We start from the raw sequence: 9,107 nt of genomic DNA, 5'->3' as shown, positions 1-9,107 counted from the left end.
GTGAGTTGTCATCGTGGAAGGTTCCAAAGATGGCAAATGATGGAAATGGAAAAGGCTGGGCGGGCCGGGCAGAATCCCCCACAGATGTGTGGGGTTGCATTTCATGCTGGCCCATGCCTGGCTTTTCTGGGAAAGGTCTGTAGTACAGAAATTAAATTCCAGTTTTTCCCCCACAGGCCCATGGTGTTTGGTCTGGATTTTTTTTTTTTTAATTTACTGAATTTTACTCAAACCAGCTTTTTTCGTTTACTGAATTTTACACAAAAGTTCTTTCCTTGTTAAGGCTCATGAGCTGTGCTTCAAAAGGCTGGAAATAAAACTCAGCAATGCAAAGCCATACAGCCTGGAGTGATTGGTTTATTCCCACTTTGATCTTCCAGATGCCCTCCCTGACACTACAGTTCCCTCTCCAGTGACGTGGTTTTTGTGTCAGAGGGTCTTTCCTCTCCATGAGCTGTTCTGAGAGATCCAGGTCAACATCCTGTTGAATCTGGAGGAAAAGAAGAGTTCTTGAGAAACAGGGAGACGCGTTGCCAGAAAAGGAGTCTTGGCCAAAAGGATGGGATTGCCAGACTGCCTGAACTCTCACTGAACCGAGGAGCAGGCTGGCCCCAAGGATCCCAGCAATCTCCAAATTGCAAGAAATATTCAAAAATCTGAATTTTTAACTGTTTTCATTATACTAATTTTATTTAACCCCCATTTCACTTTTTGTTTTAATATCCTTTTCCATATCCTGGGGCTTTACGGTGGACATTGCAAGGGGTTAACTCTAGATAGGCTTTTCCTCTATAAAGATTGGGTGTAGAAACTTTTAGCTTTACTTTCTTATCATTTCTGGGAAATAAAATAATTTCATGTGCCATATTTTCCTTTCCCTTCTTTCCCTTTTTAAGGACGTGTTGTAACCAGTGGTGCACAAATGACTCCTTGCTTAGATAAGACATTATGTTTTTATCCTTGGACTGTGCCCCAGGCTCCCAGTAATGCCAGCATCAGCTAAGTTGGGATCTGATTACTTGTTCTTGCCTCTTACTCAATGTCAGGCTTGATTATGCCCATTAATCTGGTTGGTTTTTTTTTTTAACTGAGCTGTGGGCACCATCCTGCCTGATTGTCAGCACTCTGTTACTATTACAGCAAGGTTTTTCACATTTCTACAATTCTAGGTTTTTGTTTTTGTTGGTTTTTTTTTTTTTTTGGGGGGGGGGTGTTTTTGGTTTTTTTAAATGGATTTCTTACCATTAAAATAGCCATTTTGGTATTTATCAAGATTTTGGGCAGCTGTGGCTCAGAGAGGAGAAATCTGGGCTCCTGCCCTGATCTTGTTGGCTTTAGAGATCTCTCAATGTTTTCTGTCCCTCAGAATGATGTGAGGGTTGAGGATGATTTCCAAGCAAAGTTGTGGGATGAGGATGGGCTTGGACAATTTTCATTCTGGGAATGACAAAGGGTTATAGAGCAAATTTTGTAGCTCAGGACCAGATTTCAGCACCACATCCACACCAATAATCAGGACTGACTTGTGGAGGGTGGAGCTGGAGAGACAGAACGTGGCATTTGTTCCAAACAGATGTCAGCACCCTGCTCCAAACCACTCCAGCACAAAGGCAGCCCTGAAGATGGACAAAACTTTGCTGAGGTTTGGGCAATTTTGTCTTTTTCCTCCCCCTGCTTTCTGACATCCTTTTCTGAGCCACAGCTGCAATTCAGCTGGGACCTGCTCAAGGCTGGGGCTGAGTTTTATCAAAATCAAGAGAAACCAAACTCACCCAGAGGTGGCCTCACATCTCCTGAGCTCACTGCAAAGGGACGATGAAGGGACAGTGGCCCAGCCAAGAGCCAGGAATCTCCAATTGGTTTCTTATTGCCATGATCCAAGCTGACAGAGCAGCCAGGAAGGGGGGGAAGAGAACTCAGATCCTCCCCTGGCCACAGAAAGGATGGATTTGGGTAGGGGTTTGTGAGATTGGCCAACACTTTGTGCTGAGACACTTCCCAGGGTGCCTTCCTTGGGTGCTCAGGCATTCACTCACCTGCACAGGCACCTTAGGTGGATAATCAAAGGCAAAACTGGTACAACTCAATCTTCCCAGTTTGGAAATGGGCACCAATCCTCCTCCACATGGACATAATCTTCTTTTCAACGTGTCTTCCATTGATTCCTGCTTTGACTCAGGGGCTGGATATTGCTGGAGGGTGCAGGGGAAAGGGGAGAAGGGAGAAAGAGCCAGAGTTAGGTTTAATAAAAATAATATGAGCGTTCAAAGTTCGAGCTCTGGGAATGGATCAATGTGGAGTCTCCTGTGTGAGGGCACAGGGCAGGCTCTGAAGAACACATGGAAGCAATAAGACAACACATTTATTCCTAGAAATAAAATTCAGGTGCTCTTGGGAACGCTTGTTAGACAAGATGAAGTGCAGCAAAGATAAGGACACTGATTGATTAAGAGAGAACACAAAGTACTGTGGGCAGGGCGTCAGAAATAACATTTCTTTGGCGAGGTAAGTGATGGGGGGAGATGTTTGCAAGCCATGGAAGCTGCACATCCATCTCTGGAGGCTGATTTTAATGGAAAGGAACTCAGTGCTGCATATGGGGAGAGGTGTCTGAGAGCCTGAAACTTAATGAAGGACTTGTTGGTATGCAAAATGGTGAGGCAGAAGCCACTAAATGGATTTTTGGAACAGAAGTTTTCTTCTTTTATTCATAGAAAGCCACTGAAAATCCCTTACCACTGTTGTGAAATTTCCTCTGTCTGAAATGCAGCAATAATTATATTTTTGTCAACTTGCAGGGTTCAGGAGAAGGGTTTTTATGCCGTGAGCATAAATCCATCAATGATCCGGGGGTTCTCAGAAGCAACACTAGCCATAACATTACCTACCTGGACAGCCGGTGTCGGGATAAAAACAATAATTTAAAGACAGAACGCAGCAAGGCCCTTTTCTGGGTAATGTATAATTAGAAACAGTGTGCTTCTAACATTATAAGCAGTGTGAAATCATATCCTTAACATGTAATTACATTTCAAAGTTATCTAGAGCAGTTGTTATTAAATCAGCTCCCTCCTTTCCTGGGTGCAGTTTGATATCTGTGATGCACTAAATAGCAAAAAGCTTCTTTCCATTTTCAGGTATTTCTTTTTGCAATGAATATTACATTTCTACAAGTTGTGACCTCCACTGTGAGGGTCTCCTTGTTCTTCCAGTCGTTCCCTCCCAAAAAGATTCTGTCTCTGTAATGATTATTCATAAATAAAAATAATTTAAGAAATTTCTGAAGTCCAGTGATGGACAGTGACCTGATGGACATGGGAGAGCATCACCCATTACAGGAGGATGGAGAGGAGAAAAAAACCAAAAAAATATCAGGACCTTCACCTCCTTTCTCTCCAGACAAACTTATTTGGCTTTACTGCTGCCAAACACGTTCATTTATCATTTACTCATTTTGCTTTAGAACAATGAGGTTAGCTCTTACATAACAACCCTTTGGAGTAAATAGAAACTTTTGCAAGCTCCAGTCACTATGCTGGAAAAAATCCTTTACAACAATTTAAACAAGAAAAAGAACAAAACAAACCAGAAAAAACAAAAACTCAAACCACAACACCCCCCCCAAAAAACCCCACAACAACAAAAGACCAAACTCAAACCAAATTTAAAAACCTTTAAAATCTCTTCCCACCAGGTTGGAATGATGGATTCTGGTCTTCACACACTGTCAAGTACAAATCACCCAGAGACCCCCCCTGCCAGCAGTGACTTCGGGCTGGCTGATTTGTGAAATCTGTGAAATTCCCACTTATTGCACCGAATGTTCGGCACAGATGAAACCTGACTTGGATTTGGGGAATGACTCTAAGATGTTTTACATTTTTCTGATGACCAAAGGTCAGGCTGATGACTTGTTCTTTCTGAGTTCACTTAACTTTTGTTCTTGGCCGCAGAGCACTTGGCCAGGGCCGGAATTTCAGAAGCACAAAGGGCTCCCTTTGATTTCCAAATGGGAAGAGCCTGGATTTCAGCCCTGTTGAGAAACAGGAGCTCCCACTGGGAATAACAACTGGATTTGCAAAGAAGTAGCCACAGGTCACTGGTGATTTAGAAATAAATCCCCTTTTTTGGACACCTGGGTGAAATCTGATTAAAATCTCATTTCCCTTACGTGGGGTCCAAGACCTTTTAAAAATCTGTCCCTGCCTGGCAAAAGCTTCATAGCCAACACCTGATGCCTCCATGCACCAGTTGGAATTTCTCTTCTTTGTTTTCCGTAAGCAGAAGTAAATTCTCAGAAATAAGAAATGCCTGCAATATTTTTGAAAAAAAATAATAATATTTTTCCTCACATTAACAAATACTTCTATCAGTGGGTATTCCTTGTGGATATTTTAGAGGACTTCTTGTCTCTTTCCTTTCTGGAAAGAGATCAGTTGATCAACACTTGAAATAATTATGGAAAAACAGGAACAAGTTTCATTTAATACTTTTCTTGTGGAAAAAAAATTGTTGGTTTCATTTGTAATTGAACTTTGAAGTTCACTGAAGAGAAGGCAATTAAAATATTTAATAATGAACAAAATTAAAAGCACTAAAAGGGCAGAAACAGAACATTTTGGTTCTTATGTTTGTTTGCAAATATAGGCATGGTACCAGTTTCTGGCACAAGTTTGGGACCCTTGGCAACATTTTAAAACTAAAATTAAGGTTCTGACCCAGGTAACAAAACTGACAAATTTGTAGGAACATCACCCTCTGTCTGAAATTTAAGAATTTCACTAGAGATCATATCTGGCTCAATCAACTCATGAAAACATCAACTTGTTTGTGGAACTCCACCTCACTCACCAAAATTAAGACATTACTTTAATGAATTTATATTGTGTTCCACAGGGGAGATTTTAGCAGTGTTTCACTCTAAGGCAGGGAAATGTCCTTTTTCCAATTATTTCCTACAAAGGTAGCAAGCTTTTCCTAGGCTGGGCTCACACAGTAAAATCCAAACTCAAATAACTGCAAGAGTTTGGGCTGAGCTCTGCTCCCTCTTGGAACAATGCATCCGAAATTCCTCCAGACTGTTGATATATCCAACACTGAATAGAAACTGGAAAACACAGCTTTGGAACATGCTGTCCAGAGAACCAAAACACAGGGAAGAAATCATAAAATAATCAAACTTCCAATTCTTTCCCCTCATTCTCCCCTCACTGCCCTTGGGATGAGTGGTTTCCATGTGTTCATCAGGATTTTGTCAGTCAGAGAACCACAAGGTTGCATCAGAGAGCCCCATCACTCAGTCCCCCTGATTTTCACCATCCCAAGCTAAGATTTCACACATGGATTGGAAAAAATCAGTGTCTCTGCAAGCCCTGAAGAAAAATTGGCATGTCACAGAATTATGAAGATTGGAAAGGACCTCCAAGACCACCCATTCCCCCAGCCCTGCCAAGCCCACCACTACCCCACGTCCCACATCCACACGTTTTTTAAATCTCTGCAGGGATGGTGACTTCACCATTCCCTGCGCAGCCAGTCCCAACACTTGATAACCCTTCCCATGAAGAAAATTTTCCTACTATCCAATCTCAGCCTCCCCTGGCTCAGCTTGAGGCCGTTTCCTCTCCAGAGAGTGATTCATCCCAAACTCAGGTGTCCAAGGGACCTCAGAGGAACTGCACAGCGCTGCCAACCTCCCTCCAGGGAGCTCACGGGCAGTTTAGGTGACTTCCACTCAAACTTTATGGAAGGTGAAGTCACAGAAGATAAACTCTCCCTGCCAAGAATGAAAACGACACACGGAGCCATCAGGAATTGGGTTGGATTCCTCCGCCATGGGTGATGTCGGCCCCTGATTTAAGAAAATAGCAAACTTCAAATAAATAAATAAGAAGGAGTAAATAGCAAACAGCTAATAAATAAAAAAAATAACTAATAAATAACAAATAAATAGCAAATATCCCAGCCTGAGGCAGGGCTGGCAGCAGGAGAGGAGAGAGGAGCCAGGGAGAGCATTACCTCACCCACTGTAGCTGGAGTAGGCATGGGACTCATCTGGAGCACTGCACTGCCTCTGGGCAAGGTTTTGGCTTTTCCTGCTGAAAACACAGTTTAGTCAGGAGTGAGCAGCCTTGAGGAGAGCATTTGCTGTGTCTCCCATGGCCCCTGTGAACACCATTCCTGCCACCCCGAGCGTTCTCGGCTGCGGTGTTGACACTTCTTCAGCTCTGTCATTAGCTCAGCTGAGGAGAGAACAGAAATGCTATTCAAGCCCCAGCTCCAACGTGGGAGGTTAGGAGTGCAAATCCCTGCCTGGCACTGAAAACATGATGAGTGTTTTATGTTGGTGCTGTGCTTTCTATTTTAGGGAATGCCTTTGTTAGGTTACAAGCCCTTTCCTAGCACATCAAGCACCATTTTTAAGGGGTTCTTCTACCACAGCTATATTCATTTATTCTGATCTGTAATATCCCACATCCCCATAAATTAACCCAGGACTTGAGTTTTGACTTGTATCTTACCAATTCCTAGTTCAGGGTTTAAAAGCATTTACCTTGTCCCTTGCTTTTCTTTTGCATTTTAAGATTTCTGGGCTGGAATCTGGATCCAGTTTGCTCACAGTGAAGATTCAAATGTCACCAAAATTCACCTTTTCCGGTTGTAAGATTTTTTGTAAACCATTCTCCTCAGTGTCTTCACACTGTATTTTTGTTTTATGAGATGAGCCAACAGATTGTATTTCAGAGAACTTGATTGTACTTCAAGAGTGGGTTGACCTTTGACTGTGATCACAGAATCATCAGCAGATTTACAGTAAACTGAACAACGTTCCTTCCAGGGAAATGAGGCAGCATTTCTTGGGTAGTTTTGATTTCTGGGTGTAGTTTTGATTTCTGTTTCTGTCCCCCAGATTTTCTATCTTTGCCGTTCTTCAGGCAAGTTAATAATTCAGGACAAAGATGGAATTCCTCCAAAATACTCCTTTCAGTGTTGTCTGCTAAAGTAAACTAAGTGCAAATATAAAAATTTCAGAGAGAAGATAGACCACTCAAGAAAAGCCAAGACAAAACCCAAAGGTTAAGTCCATTTTTATCTGCAACAATCCATCATATATTTGCACATCTGACCTTGCAGCTCATTCACACACACAAAGATTTTGTTGGAGCTCAACATCAGGGTAAAAGGGAAAAGTCCTCAACCAACATTTCAAGTGTGCTGAAGAAAAACTTTCCATTTCTGCAGGGAACTGGAAAGCTGAAACAGGCACAAACCTAAATAAATATTGATTTTATTTTTTAAAATGATGGATTATCTGAAATGTTTATTGTGTTGAAATTGAGGGGGCTTTGGAGTAAACATCTATGAGTTATAATAGCATCAAAGGGGGAAAAGTCAAGAAGAAAAATGAGAAAATCTGACAGAAAAGATCACAGAATTATAGAGTTGGAAGGGACAAGAATCATTGAGTTCAACTCCAAGTCCAATAACTTGTTCTAAAGAACTGAGGCACAGGACAGGACCAATCCCCATTTTATCTCTGGAGTTTCAGGATTATGTGTGCATCTGTTGGAGAGGGAATTTGGTGATAGAACAAAGAGTGATGGCTTTAAACTGCAAAAATTTAGGTTTAGATGGGATATTAAGAAAAAATTCTTCCCTGTGAAGGTGGGGAGGGCCAGAGTGGGTGCCCAGAGCAGCTGTGGCTGCCCCTGGATCCCTGGCAGTGCCCAAGGCCAGGCTGGACAGGGCTTGGAGCAGCCTGGGACAGTGGAAGGTGTCCCTGCCCATGGCTGGGGAGGGAATGGGATCATCCTTAAAATCCCTTCCAACCCAAACCATCCTTCATAATCCAAAATGACAAGTTATTTTTAAAGTATTTGGGGCAAATTCAGACAGATTTTCCTTTCTAAAAGATTCTCCCCCCAGCCAAAAAAAGAGGCAATGCACAGACATACTGACATGTGGAAAGATGCTTTTCATGACTTTAAATTGAAGAAATTACTGTAAACATCCAGCTATATTTTCCCCATAATATCCATTTTTGAACACTTCCAGACTGTCTTACTCATAATTGCTGCCCTCTTAGAGGGTGTAGCAAAAGCAAGTGACTGTTTGCCAAGTGACAAACACACATCTCCAAACCCCTGAGCCTCACAGATATTTTCAGGAAGCTGTAACCCCTGATAAATCTCTGCAGACCACTGAGATGAATAATATTTGTGGATGCATTTTTGAGGCTGCCATAGTGGAGGGGTATTTGTGGCTTTGTGGGCTTTGCCACTCACATGGAAAAGTATGCTTTCCCTATATCCATCCTATAGGCTATATTTTGCACATCTGCCTTTAATTAGAACCATTTCATATCTTCAGGAATATGTGCCATCAAATGAATCATTTAGAAATTGGAGTTAACCAGCAAATTATACACTCTGTTTTTTGTTTTTTTTTTTCATTCACGAATTGCCAGTGTCAAAATTCCCTCAGGGCAGAGTTTTTAGCAAATCTGGTGAGCCCAAATGTATGGTAAATGTCACAGGATCAAGGAGGGGACAGATCAGACCTGCATTTTTACACTATAAACCTATTTACAACAGCTATTATTCCACATGGAATAACCCAGTCTCTGTCCTCCTGCTTGTTTGGGGTTTCCTGCCCCAGATATTTCAGGGAAAAGGCTCTTAAATCATGGAGGAGCTCTCCAAGCCAGGCTTCATTTCTGATTTCAGTGATGTTTAGAGCATTACATGGGGTTGTTATTCCATGGTCCCTTGTTGAAACAGGTCACTGTGGCCTCCCCTGCCTGCCAATTACATTTTGCTCCGGGCCAGAATTCTGCATAAAAACACCAGTGAATTACTAGCTGAGAGAAAAGGCTCTTTATTGCTCTTATTTATGCTTCATCAGCACTTAGGGGATGGGAGATCCCAGCCCAGGTGCTGCTCAGAATAAAGAAACATCCCTGCTGATAACAACTGCAGCAGACAAGAGGTGAGGAGGAGAAGGAAAAGGAAAAACAGAGCAGCTCAGTCCCATGTGCACCTCTTCCCCACTAAATAAAGAGGGGTTGTGAGAATCACCCAAATCTGGCCTCACTGCGTGGAGTTTAA

Source organism: Molothrus ater, chromosome 12, assembly GCF_012460135.2.
Source record: "Molothrus ater isolate BHLD 08-10-18 breed brown headed cowbird chromosome 12, BPBGC_Mater_1.1, whole genome shotgun sequence".
Classification (NCBI taxonomy): domain Eukaryota; kingdom Metazoa; phylum Chordata; class Aves; order Passeriformes; family Icteridae; genus Molothrus; species Molothrus ater.
The sequence above is the reverse complement of the archived record's forward strand: the minus strand, read 5'-3'. Positions refer to the sequence as shown.